Source organism: Helianthus annuus, chromosome 3 (genome assembly GCF_002127325.2).
Source record: "Helianthus annuus cultivar XRQ/B chromosome 3, HanXRQr2.0-SUNRISE, whole genome shotgun sequence".
NCBI lineage: Eukaryota > Viridiplantae > Streptophyta > Magnoliopsida > Asterales > Asteraceae > Helianthus > Helianthus annuus.
In genome coordinates this window covers 91,648,741-91,662,962 of record NC_035435.2, presented here as the reverse complement: position 1 = coordinate 91,662,962, position 14,222 = coordinate 91,648,741, and the positions used below count along the sequence as shown (strand labels likewise).

Genomic DNA, 14,222 nt, shown 5'->3' with positions numbered 1-14,222 from the left:
ACCCTTCAAGCTTTTTTGTATGATTGCTGCCGGGTTGGAGCCTTTAACCTTTCAAGCTAAGTATCTGTTGGTTGAACGCTGGGTAGCGTCTGATTTGGTTTGTATGTTTGGTTGATGGGCTTGTTTATTTTTATTTTCTTGCCTTGCCTTTGTTTACTTTGTCTTTATGTTTTTTACACTTTAAAGGGTTCAGTGCTGCAGTCACTTTGCCTTAGTGTTTATCATCAAGACGTAGTATCTATCCTTTTCTTTTATTTCGTTGTGATTTGTTTGATTTCGTAAGTCTGTTTATTGGGTACATTTTTTAGACTTAAGGAACGATTGGTGTAGGCTGTTCAAACCTGTCTATGAGACACTATTATTTTTCTTTGATAAGTCTCATGGAGTTGTATTGATTTAGGAACTCACCCCTTATATAGGTCCATTCAACCCTTGAACCTATTGAGCGATATGGCCTGGGAGCTCATCCCCTTACATGGCCCTTGCCATGGAGTTTTTTGCTAGGTTCTCAACCTGATATTAGGATAGAAAGACAAGTTTGATAAAGTAACTTCATTCATTCCAGCAACATTTGCTTTTACAAAAGGTTTTTGTTTTGCTACAAACCAAACTTTCTAAACATAAAACCTTCTAAGGGTTTTTCCGTTCCAGTGCCTTGGAAGCCTTTTGCCTTCTGAATCTGCCAGCTTATAGGATCCGCCCTTGTGTGCTTCGAGGATGGTGTAAGGACCTTCCCATTTTGGGCCTAGTTTCCCTTGGTTTTCCTTTTTGCTGGCTTCATTGTTTCTGAGGACTAGGTCCCCTGGCTTGAATCTTTCGTTCTTGACCTTTTTGTTGTAATAGGCCTCCATCCTTTGTTTGTATTTGGCTTCTTGTATTGCTGCTTGATCCCGGGCTTCTTCTAGGAGTTGCAAGTTCAACATGGTCTCTTGTGTGTTTACATTGGGATCCATGTTGACAACTCGTTGGGTTACAACTCCTATTTCAGCTGGGATTACGGCTTCGGATCCAAATACCAAGCTATACGGTGTCTTTTTGTGACTTGTTTTTTCCGTCGTTCTGATTGCCCATAAAACGCTAGGCAATTCCTCCAGCCAATTACTTTCATATCTCCCCAATCTTGTCTTGATACCTTCTACAATACTTCTGTTGGTTCTTTCCACCTGGCCGTTTGATTGCGGGTAGGCCACTGAGCTGAAGATTTGGTTGATCCTGTACTCCTTGCACCAAAGGCTGAAGGGTTTCTCGGCGAATTGTTTCCCATTGTCAGTGACAATTACCCCTGGTAACCCATAGCGACATATGATATTCTCCCAAACGAAGTCTATGACTTGTTTTCCTGTGATTTTGGCAAGGGGTTTAACCTCTGGCCATTTGCTGAAGTAGTCGATTGCTACCAATAGGAATTTTACTCCCCCTTTGCTTGGAGGGAATGGACCGACAATGTCCATTCCCCATTTATGGAATGGCCATGCTGAGGTTATGGGAACCAAGTCGTGTTTGGGACTTTTTGGTATCGGTGAGTGGATTTGGCAGGCATCGCATTTCTTTAGTTGCTCAGCGGTGTCACGATGCATTGAAGGCCAGAAATATCCCAAATTCATAAGCTTTGCAACCACCGATCTAGCTCCAAAATGAGCTCCACATATTCCTTCGTGCACTTCTTTGATCAAATATTTGCTTTGTTCAGGGCCCACACACCTTAGTAATGGTGCAAGGTATCCTTTTTTATAGAGGATTTCTCCTTGCAACACATATTGTCTTGCTTTGATCTTTACCCTTTCAGCTTCCATTTGGTCGTTGGGTAGTTCATTGTTTTGAAGGAACTTCTTTATGGGAGTCATCCAATTTGGACCTTCCTCGGTGACCACATCTTGTACTTCCAATTCATCAATTGAGCGAGCCTTCAATACTTCAACCAACACCTTTTTTGTGAGGTGGGCGAATGTGAGGGACGCTAATTTGCTTAAGGCATCTGCTTTTTTGTTTTGGGATCTTGGAATTTGTTTGATGTTGCATGCTTGAAAGGTGTTCATTAATTCCTTGGATTTTTCTTTGTACCTTCTCATGTTGGGCTCTTTGGCAACATAGCTGTCATTGACTTGGCTTGATACCAATAGTGAATCAGTGAACACTTCAAGCTTGTTGACTTTCATTTCTTTGGCTAGCCGGAGACCAGCAATCAGTGCTTCGTATTCAGCCTCGTTATTGGTGGTCTGAAAGTTGAAACGAAGAGCATATGTGAATTCTAGCCCTTCAGGGTTGATTAAGATTATACCAGCTCCTGACCCTTCAACGCTTGAAGCCCCGTCTGTGAACAGTTTCCAGGCTTCAGGGTTGGAGGGTTCAGTGGTTGTGGTGTTTACTTCCTCAGTCTTTTGGCTTGGGATTTCTATTAGAAAGTCAGCCAAAACCTGAGCTTTGATTGCTTTTCGTGGGACATAGGTGATGTTATGTTCACCTAGTTCCACTGCCCATTTTGCCAATCTTCCCGAGTTTTCAGGTTTTTCAAGCACGTTCTTAATGGGTTGGTCAGTGACCACTTGTATAGGATGTGCTTGGAAGTACCTTCTAAGCCTTCTGGCTGTTTGGACCAAGGCTAGGGCTAATTTTTCAAGGGGAGGATATTTGGTTTCAGCCAGTTTTAAAGTTTTGCTGAAAAAATAGACGGGTACCTGAGCCTTATCCCTTTCAATGGTTAGGACGGCACTGATGGCTTCATCGGCTACTGAGAGGTACACCGATATGAGCTCCCCGGTTTCCGGTGCTGCGATATCTGGCAGTGAAGCAAGGTGCTGCTTCATTTGATTAAAAGCTTCCTCAGCCTCATCGGTCCATCTGAAATCATTTTTATCTGAACAATTCTTGAGTGTTTTGTAGAATGGTAGAGATCTTTCAGCCAGTTTTGATGTAAAACGTTTCAAGGCTGCAAGCTTCCCATTCAAGCTTTCGACCTCCTTCTTGGTTCTTGGCGGTTTAGCTTCGAGAACAGCCTTTACTTTGTTGGGGTTGGCCTTGATGCTTTGCTTTCCCACAATATGGCCCAAGAATTTTCCTTCATCAAACCCAAACGAACATTTTTCGGGGTTAAGCTTCATGTTGATTTTTCTAAGATTCTTGAAGGTTTCTTGGATGTCATCAAGCATCTGGTATTCCGTTTTGCTTTTGATCACCAGGTCATCGACATATGCTTCCATGTTTCTTCCAATTTGGCTTTCGAAGGCTTTATCGACGAGCCGTTGGTAAGTGGCTCCCGCGTTCTTGAGGCCAAAAGGCATTTTTTGGTAGCAGAAAATGCCCTTGTCGGTGTGGAAAGCCGTTTTTTCTTCGTCTTCCTTTTTCATGAGGATCTGATGATAGCCTTTGTATGCATCGAGGAAGCATTTGAACGGGTATCCCGTGAGTGAATCAACCTTGAGATCAATTTCTGGGAGTGGGTAACAATCTTTAGGACAAGCCTTGTTAAGATCTTTGAAATCTATACACATTCTCCAAGAGTTATCAGGTTTTCGAACCATAACAGGATTAGCAATCCATGACTGGTACTTAACTTCTCGAAGAATGCCAGCTGATACGAGTTTTTCAACCTCTTGGCAAGCTGCTAGGCTTCTTTCGGGTGCCAGGCTTCTTTTCTTCTGCACCACTGGCTTGACGTTTGGTGGTATCCGTAGCTCATGTTCAGCAATGCTTCGAGGAATCCCGGTCATGTCTTCGGGGGACCAGGCGAATACATCGCTGTGGTGTTTTAGCAGCTTTTCAAGGTATGAAAGAGTTTCTTGAGAAAGGTTGGGGTTGACCCTTATCCGCTGTTCGGGGTATTTAGGGTTGATGACTATCCCCTGCTTGTCTTTCTCGTCATCGGGACTTTCTCCTTCGATCAGGTAGGCTTCCTGAGAGGGTTGGAGGGTTGCAATCCCTCTCTCAGTGGGGAACTTGACAGTACCATGGCCAATAGATACAGCCATGTAAAATGCACACTGTCCGGGCCTCCCTATGATCACATCATAGTTGGAAGGGATATTGATAACCACGAAGGTTAGTGATCGAGTCCTTTCCTTTAGACCTTCCCTGAAACATACGTCAAGAGTTATTTGCCCCAAAGGTTTCAAGGTTATATCAGCGATACCTTTTATGGAAGTTCCGGAGGGTTGAAGCCTTGAACGCTCCTCATTGCTCAATCGGTTAAAGAATTTTTCGAACATGATTTCAGTGGCTGCTCCTGTGTCTATGTATGCTTTGCATGTTTGTAAGGTCCCTACGAGGGCTTCGACCACAAGAGGGCCAGGTAGTGGGTCCTTCTCTGTTGGGGGGAAGCAGACACACTGAAGCTCCCAAGCTTCCAAGCGTTGTTTCTTGTAAGGGGCCCTGTCATCAGAGTACACCATGTTTACTTCCTTACCTTTGCTTTCAGCCATCTTGTCTCGAACTCCTTTTACCAAATGGGCAAGTTCTCCCGACTTGACGGCCTCTTCAATTCTCTTTTTCAGTTGGAAGCAATCATTGGTGTGATGTCCCTTTTCTTCATGGAATTCACAGAACTGAGTGGAGTTCTCGTTTCTCCGACTTTTGGGAAGAGGCCTGGGAGGTCTGAAGTTTTGCTTGACCTCTTCCGTTGCCAGGATCTCCTGAGGGGTTTTGGTGAGAGGAGTGAAACTCATGTTTTTATCTCTGCTTGAAGGGTTACGCCCTTCAACCCTTCGAGGGTCTGAACCTTTTGGGCGTCTGTCGTAAGAGTTGAAGTTGCCTCTTTTTCTAGCTGGACTGCTACTTCGCCAGCCAGAACCCCTTTTCCTTTGTTCCTTGATGTCAACAGCTTCTTCTCCTCGGATGTGAGCCTCGGCTCTTTCAAGGGCTTCTTCCAAGGTTTTGGGTAGAGATTTGTTGAAATCCCGCGTGAGATACTTAGAGGTTATGGCGTTCATAAAACCGGCAACCCTCATTTTCTCATCAGCCCCCACGTAGGTTAACCCTTCTTTCTTGTACCGTTCAATGAATGCTCGTAGGCTCTCATCATCTCGTTGTTTTATTTGAAAGATTACAGTCGCGTCCTTAACGTATCTCCTTTGTTGGGAGAAGTTTGCCAGGAAGCCTCTGCTGAGATCATCAAAGCTTCGAATGCTTTGAGCAGGAAGGTCGTTGAACCAAATTCTAGCGGACCCAATGAGGGTTTGCATGAACATTAGGCAACATTCAGCATTCGACCATTTTTCTATTCGAGCAGCACCAGTAAAGATTTGAAGATGATCTTCAGGATCTTCGGTCCCATCATATGTTTTGATGTGGGCAGGCATTTTGATTTTTGACTGGAAGTCATAATCAGATATCTGTCTTGAAAAGCATGAAAGGTTACTTGGCTTGTAAGGTTTAGCCAAGTCCTCTTCAGGTCTCGTGCCTCCGTTGTTATTATTGCCTTGGTTTCCCTGGGTGGCCAGCACTTGATTGATGAAATGCTGCCAAGGGAAGTGGGCCATCATCTGAGACATCACATTGGGCACGAAATTGAAACCTTGAAGGCTTCCAGGACCAACCGAGCAACTTACCCCAAGAGGGGTGCTGGCAACAGCACTTCGTGCCAAAGGGAGCACGGACAGGGCTTGCTCCCATGTGGTATTCAGAGAAGTGGGACAACTAGTCACTGGGGATTGTAGGAGTTGGTCGAGGGTTAACTCGTGTCCCAGAGGAGTACCACTAGCGGTTGGTTGGGAAGAAAGAACAGGATGAACAGTGGGGTTTGTCATAGTAGACAAATAAGGATGAAAGTTTGAAGGGTTGCTGGGACCAGCTTCACCTCTTGTAACAAAGGGTGGTAGAGGTGGCCCAGGAGACAACGTCGGCTCAGGCTCGTCATAGTCTAGACGAATCCTTATACCTTTTTCCCTTTCTCTGTTCACATGTTGGTTAAGAAGTGATCTTAACTCAAGGAAGTTATTAGCGACCCCCTCGGGGGTAAGTTCAACGCGTGTAGGAGTGTCAGACACACCAACGTTGGGAGACGGAGCTCCAGATCTGGATGGGGTTGGTGTGTTAAAGGTGAGGAACTCGGGTGTACTCCCCGGAGTTGAAAAAGGCGTTGTTATTGTTGTGTGAGCTTGACCACTTCCCGGAGTAGAGGTGTTAGGAATCTGGTTCACCTCCCCCGGAGATCCACTTTCTGACATGGTGATTTTGAACGAAAGGAGCTACACGTACCAGGTCTCTTTTGAGGAGAAGCAGCGGCGTAGCCCCACGGTGGGCGCCAACTTGTTGATGCAACAAACACGGGACCAAGGATGGTAGCTTAGCTGGTTAGGCAAAAGGGCTGAAGGGTTCAGTTTTGCCTAACGCAGGTCGCGGGGTCCCTCCACGTTTGCAAAACGTGGAAGGAGGTTCACTAGTATGATTGAGATATTTGCTTTGAAGTTCTTTCTTCGAGACTAGCTCGAATCCAGAAAAGAAAGCAAATGGGATGAATCTGATGAAGAGTTATTCGGAGGTGACAAAGAACTCTTGAATGACAAGAGATTAAGGAATCTCTGCTTTTCGGAATGTCTAGGAAGTGTCTTCGAGCTGTCTTCTTATAGTGGAAGACATCTCTCGAAATGGTATGGATTATACTAGTGGAACCTGTTTGCTTATGGAGGGTTTCCCCTTTTGGGGTTCAAGGCTTTGGACCCCTGGTTAATAGGGTGTGCCTGTACAGACCTGCTCTGACTTTGTGAGTTGGTGAGCGTGAGTTGGTGAGATGAGTTGGTGGACATGACTAGTTACTGTTCCTCGATTCACTCATTATTCAGCTTTTCATCCAATGAACCTTTCAACCTTTTAAACTCTTTGCATATTGGTGTTTTTATTTGCCTTTGGGCTACCCCCGTCGTCAATTATCAACTTTCTGCATTTTGATGGTTGATTATTAATGCAAATTAACATAAAAGCGGGTTCGGTTTCTTAAATATCGTTTTTTGGGGTGTGTGTGGCTGATTCCTACCCCATTTCCGACACTACATTGTAAATTAGGAGTGAAAGTTAGCTAACTTTTTAAAGAAGATGAAATCGGCCATTGATCGAAGTTGGTAGTAGGGTATCATTACGGCTTCTTTATTGACTTTGTTGATAATATAGATGACATTAAGTTATTACAACATGTTGGTTTTAGTTTTATTTAAAGCAAATAATGTTGATCGATGGTTATGCCAACATGTAGCATTGACCATATATTAACTTGCAGCCAAATGTTAAAAGGATGCATTTGGTTTATTTATTATTTTTAAGGTGCTTTTTTTAATGAAAACTTTAATTCTATTAGTATAAAAGGATACACTCGGTTTATTTATTATTTTTTATGTACATTTATGTAGGCATTATTGCAATGGATGCACACATAAATGGCAAAAATGCCTTCGTGCAACATGAACACACTTATTCTATATGGGTATTGTGTGCACACATGACATGGCGGAAGTTCAGGTTAGCAATTTTTTATAGATTATGTTGTGCATTATCTGTTTTGTATGGACTTTCATATGGGTCAAAACGGGATGCGTCCGATTAGGTTGGCCAGAAATAGGGGTGTGCATAAAACCGAATTAAATCATCCATAACCAAATTAACCGAACTGAAAAAAAACCGATCCGAATAAAGACCGGCGGGTCGGTCGTCAATGTTTTTTTTTCTAATAATCAACATTAGTGGGTCGGTTATGATTATTCCTATTTCTATATGAGGCGAAGCTTTTAAGGGGCGGGAGGGGCAGCCGACCCTCCGAACTTTTCGCTCAGTAGTGAAGAGTATGTAGTTTTCGTATAGAAATATTTGGGTATATATGTTTTCGACCCCCTGGTTTTATTGAAATTTTTATGTCCGGTGACCCCTCTCACGTCAGAAATCTCAAGCTTCGCCACTGTGAACATATCCGCCATAAGTTAAACCAATAGTCACAGTTCAATACAAATGAATTTAAGTTTTTGCATTGCAAAGATGAATAGAAAAGAACTTACATGACTCATCCAATACATATTATCTATGTTTTAAGTTGATTATTTCTATTTATTGCTACTTACAAAATAGAACTTGGTGTCTATATTTAATGAATAGAACAAAACTAGAAGCTAGAAGTATGTTATTGGGTTTAGTTTTGGTGTGCTTTAATTTTTTACAAAAATGGTTCACTTACCGGTGTCCCTAAGTTTTTAACTTTCTGTAGTACGAAAATAAGTAATTTGGGTTTTTTTTTACTGATTCTTTTTACAATGGTTGTTCACTATTTTCAATGGTTGTTCACTATTTTTTTTTTTTTGTTTTTTTTAACAAAACCGACAATATCATTCCACACGAAAAAGGGCAATTACAAAGCAATGGCAGGTACGGGCAACAAGTTGCGCCGCCACCCCCTTTTGAATAGAAAAACCAATTCTACTAAATACAAAATTTGAAACCTTTAGCGACGAAGAATTACTATTAACGACTTTTTGAACCCGATTCAAAAGTCGCACAGCGTCAGGAGCGAGACCACCAAAGGTATCAAACGCAAACGGGACAAACACATGTTGATTCTCCAGGCAGGCTTTCTCATGTTTTGCCACTTTCTATTTATTGTTAAGGATTCTTTAAAAAAGATTGTAATTCGTATTATAGCAGATGGGAACACCTGCTGTTAATGTTGATGGAGAAACCGCGAGTAAGCCGGTTGTTAATGTTGAAGAAAGTCAAGAAACCATAGAGCAAAAGAAAGATGGTAGATGTAAAAAAATATTGGGTACGAAACCATTTTACTACAAATAAGGATTCGGGTAAAGACAAGTGTCCTTATTGTAAGTCATATTTGGCGTCCTGTTCAAAAATGAAAATAGTTAAGATTTGGCACGGGTCGAAATAGGTCCGGTCATGCTGGGTTAAAACACTTTTGCCCAGCTTTTAAACTTTTTTTAGTTATAATATTATTACAAAAATCTTATTCAACCCCCTTCTACCTGTTTTAATCATTTTTAGATGTATAAATTGACCTATTTTAATCATAATTTAGACGTGTTAATTGACTTGGTTATAAGTGGGTCAAAATTGTTAACCTTTTGTGTGTTTGCATGTTTCTATCAGATGATGAGGCGAAACAATTTGCACAAGCGGTGTAGGAAAGCATCAAAGGCAATTACCATTTTTTTAATCGACGAGTTTATAACTTTTATATTATACATTCACAACCCGTGATTAGGTTTATGAAAAATTTAGCCTTAGAAGGTTTCAGGACCAAAAGGCTTAATGTCATTTTTATCTTAATATAATTACATGTTTGTATTATAGTATCTAACTGGTACACCAGAAGATGTCAGAAAATGTTTCTACGAATGGACCAGGAACAACAACTACTGGTGCTGAAGTTGGGTATAAAAGGAGTGCTTATATGGGAAGTTGTAGACATGATTTATAGCAAGCTATAAGAGCATCGTCACCAACTCCATATTATCTTGATGATTACTATGTTGGTACCATTTAGTTATTTAGTTGTGGTATAATATAATTCTATATCATTTTAGTAATTAAAACCTAGCAGGTGTTCTTCGCTGACAAGATGGTGCTATTGTTGCAAATAACCCTACTATATTCGCAATACGAGAAGCTCACCTTCTTGTGTCAAAAGATGGTCAAGAGCGATTCACAAGCCTTTAGTCCAAATGGTACCAAACATGTATAATTCCTAAGTTGTATACATAACCAATATTTGTCTTTTTTTGATGTTTTTGTACACGGCTTATAAAGAAAACTTTGTTACTATTTTATGTAACGTCACTTTATTTGCATTACTTTTATCGATACACTTATGATTAATGTGATTTAAATTTTCTACCCGGGTTGCCACCCGGGTGATAACTTCAGGCAATGAATGCTAACCAAAGCAGTATTGTGATTTGTGATAATTTCAATTATATTTATTAAAATATAATTATTAAATTATTTTGTAATATTTAATTTAAATAACTTCAATTTCCACTCTTTAACAGTTAGAACTCATAATCCGTTAGTACAAGTTGGATTATCCGAATCAAAAGGTCCGAAATTAAAGGGAATATGCCACAGAATAGTAATAGTAATGAAGTTTTAGGAGTGTTTCAATTAGGTCACTGATAAATTTTATTGTTCCAATTAGATCATTCTACTTTATTTTGGTGTTCTAATGATAGATATTTTACCTGAATAGCAGGTCATAGTCCTATATCATTTTGGGAATATGCCACAGAATAGTAATAAAGTTTTATGAGTGTTACAATTAGGTCACTGATAAAATTTATTGTTCCAATTAGATCATTCTACTTTATTTTGGTGTTCTAATGATAGATATTTTACCTGAATAGCAGGTCATACTCCTACATTACAATTATTTAACTTTTTTATTTTGACTCATTTGTACGTATTTGGTGTATTAAGACCCGTTTGGTGTAGGATTAATTAGTACTTTTTTTCACTAAAAATTTACTAACATCTAACTATTTTTCATGATTATATAAAAATTTTTATAACTTTTTAGAGATTTTGAAAAAAAAATCACTTTTTTTAATTTTTTTAGCATTTTTTTAAATTTTTTTTTTACATTTTTTTAATTTTTTTAAAACCTATTTGCCATTTATGTGACATGTCAACAAATTTTTTAAATAAAAAACCTAAATAAATGGCATTTAGGATGGATGACCTTCTATTTAGGTAAAATATCTAGTATTGGAACATCAAATGAAACTCGAATGACCTAATTGGAACAAAAAAATTATGAGTGACCTAATTAGAACACTCTTAAAACTTGGTTACTATTGTACAAAGTTAACCCGAAATTAAATAGGTATTTTGTAGAGAATTAATAGTATTGCAATTTCTATTACTTATTGTCATATTGAAGTAAATATCCTAAGTAATTCAATTTCTTTTTTTTTTCTTATTGGTAAGGTTTGCGAAACATGTATCTTAGCATGAAAAAGATATCAGGTTATAAATCATACAAAAAAAAAATACTTTTATAGACAGATTTTTTTAACACAACCCATAACCCGTGAAGATCATGGGTATATAAACTGTTGGGTGTGCTTCGAGGTTGAAACATTAAGCGTGGGAGGGTATAAAGAGGAGACATTAAGCGTCACGTTAGAAAGGTGGCACGGTAGGAAAAACACGTGGTAGAAGGGACGTTAAAGTGGTTTTTTTTTTAAAAAAAATCAAGAACTAATAAAATGTTAGTATAAAGAGGTTATCCAATTATAAGAAATCATATATATATATATAATTCTTTTGTAAATATAAATTTTTATAAAACAACCCATAACCCGTGAAGCTCACGGGTATATAACCTAGTATAATAAATAAAACTTATTGTAGGAACGTGTTAAATTCTTAGGCAATTGTGTTGATGGTTTTCCCGCTCAATTGATTGTATCATTTTTTCTTGGACCCGACCCGTATCACAATATGAATTATGCTCTTATTTTCCTACTTTCTCTCTTTTCTGTTTCCTCAAAACCCTAAACACAATCTTCATGGGACGCCACAAGATTGAAGACGCCATAAGATCGAATTGAGGACGCCCTAAGATTGAAGACGCCACAATCTTTTTCGCTAATTTCTCTCTCTATTCATGTTGAACCCTAATGGCTACACATCCAAATCTGATCCAGCCCCTCCATCTTATGTAAATCCATCTTCTTTTAGTTTGATCGGCTATCAAATGTGAGTTCCTATGTCATTATCCAGTATGTTTTCGCAGATCAGAGTTTTTAATTTGTCCAGTCTTACTTTGTTTTTAGGGTTTGAGATTTCAAGATACCTATGGTAGTGAGGATGATGAAGTGGATGCCATGGCTAACTTTCTGGTGCTGTAACCGATTTGGTGGGGTTTGGGCTGGGTGTTTTCATAGCTGGGAAGTTGCACTCGAGGTGTTCGTTGTAAGTCCTGAACTAACTTTCTGGTGTTTATTTTGTTTTTTTATTTTTTTGGTTGATTAATGGTTAGAAAACCATTAAACTAAGAACCAAATCAACTTTGGAAGACGATGAGTTTCAACCTCTTCAATTGGGTTCCGATAGTTTCTCTTTATGGTTGTTAAGTTGTGTTTACACCTATTTTTTGGGTTATAGTATGAGGCTATAGTTTTAATACACCATTGCTGCATAAAAATTGAAGTTTTTCTTACAACTTACTTGTAGGATTTCAGTAACTGTAGGTCGTAGTCGGTGACTAATTTGACGCAAAAAACTTTTGGTTATGTGGACATATGTTTGTATGGTTTTTGAATAATTACATTTGATTGAAAATTGATGTAAAGTGCATTGCTCATTGTTTTCAAAATTGATTAGGCTACATAAGGTTGTCACAAAGGCCTCTTTATGTATACTAAGTGCAAATGCTATCAGACCGGGTCAATTACATCAATGATTTTTAGGTTTTTTATGTGGTTACCCATTGCCTAATTCCTATGTTGTGCTCAAACAGCAAACAATGACGACGGCAATTGCGAAAACTCTTCAACCTGGGAGCGGACGATTCTTTGTCATATAAACAATATTAGGGTATAAGGCTGGTAGGGAAATGTCAGAATTCAAAAGCATCGAAGCATTGTCAGAGCATTGAACAATGAATCGACATAAATTATCGAGAAGCAGAATTCATGCGAGCGGTGTCTCTTGTGTAACGGGTTTCGAAAATCGTATAACTCTTTGTACGGGTCAAAACGTGTCGGGATGGATTGATCTGAATTCTGAAACACTTTTTGTCAATAATTTGAATTGATTAACAAATAACTATTGCATCAAAAATATTACAGATAAAACATCTAATTGCCAGCTTGCTAGAGTTTAACGATAAGAGATAAAGAAGAATATAAACATGAAAAAATATATGCAAATTTCTTGATCTGATATTTGCTATAATATAAATCTTCAAATTGAAAAGTTTTTCCCTTAGATTAGTGAAGAGGAAGACAAGTTAAATAAAGAAAATTCCATTGTTATTGCATTTTATATTTTTGTTTTTTACAACAGTTGGAGGCCTGTATCCACCTATTCTTCAATGAACTTCATGAGCCAAACACTTTCCTTCCAAGCTAATGGCCTTTGCCACCTCTTTCTAATTTCAAGCCTCTAGGTTAGTTCTCATTAATCTTATCTAATCATTGTGACGACTTATTAGCAAGTGTCATTCTCATGCTGGTTGCCTAGAGCTAAAAGGTGCATCAGCTGAACTTCTTGCTAAACTCATACCAGAACATGCTTGGAAGCAACATTGTCATGTATTTGTAAGCCAACATTTTTTGTTAAATATTGGTATTTTTGTGATATACTTATGATAACTCATCTCTTATTGGTAGACAAGAAAGAAATATGGAGAAAGAGTCATGTTGATATATGATTCCATTATGATGCTTTGATTGCATGTCACTTTTTTTGGGATTATGATTAAGAATATGGTAATAAAATTTAAATAAAATGATATAACGATGTAGAGGATGTAAGCATTTGGGTACATGCTAGACTACTCTTTAACCCTTCTAACCCATCAGACACGGTTCTATTTTAGCCGCGTATCATATATTTTCAACTACTAGACTGGCCCGTCAAGACATATGTTGTAAAGAAAGTGAATTATTGGATATATGGTTTATCTAGATTTGCTTTTTGTTGTTCTTTTCTTATTTTAGGTTTAAGTAGTAAAAGTATTTTAAATGAACTCAAATGCTAATAGTTATGTGTGGTGGATGTTCATATAACTTTTACCTCTTTTTTCACTTTTATAGCATGGCGAGACTGGAAGTATTGATGATGGTGGTCATGTTAAAAGCTCTAGAGTTGCTGACCCAAATATTCTGACAAAAATGTAGAGATATTGATGTTTTTATCTACTAAAGATGGGAAGTTATATGTGTTTGATTGTAATATTTGTATGATCAACTCTAAAGCAACGCAACTGAAGAAAAATGCAACATATTTGTGCATATTTTAGGCGAGTATAGCTACTCTATTATTTTGTATTATGCTATAAACAGTAGAGTTAAAGATTTTTATAAATGAAAGCCGGTCAAGTGGGTTGAAAGTCTCTTCTATTCTGTTTTTATGTATGTCTTATGCAAATTAAATTGTTCAACCCGTGTATCACACGGGTAGATAACCTAGTAGCATATGGAGTTCGAATAGTTTACGCATAACCAGCACGTACACAGAGGGAAATGATGCATGTTAATTATCAACATGGACCTATCGATACCAATGACTGCGGG

At 38.6% G+C, this 14,222-nt stretch overlaps 1 long non-coding RNA gene across 5 annotated transcripts; it reads left to right on the top strand.

Moving 5' to 3' along the window:
* The first annotated feature begins 11,405 nt into the window (after positions 1-11,405).
* LOC110929199 lies at positions 11,406-14,013 on the top strand. 5 transcript variants are annotated; one of them, XR_002586908.2, is made up of 6 exons: positions 11,408-11,679; positions 11,757-11,895; positions 12,443-12,668; positions 12,991-13,093; positions 13,177-13,244; positions 13,743-14,013. It is a non-coding gene; the product is annotated as an uncharacterized LOC110929199 (long non-coding RNA). The 5 variants fall into 5 exon arrangements; XR_002586907.2 differs by having other exon boundaries at positions 13,168-13,244; XR_002586906.2 differs by having other exon boundaries at positions 11,407-11,679; positions 12,991-13,244.
* The last annotated feature ends 209 nt before the right edge of the window (positions 14,014-14,222 follow it).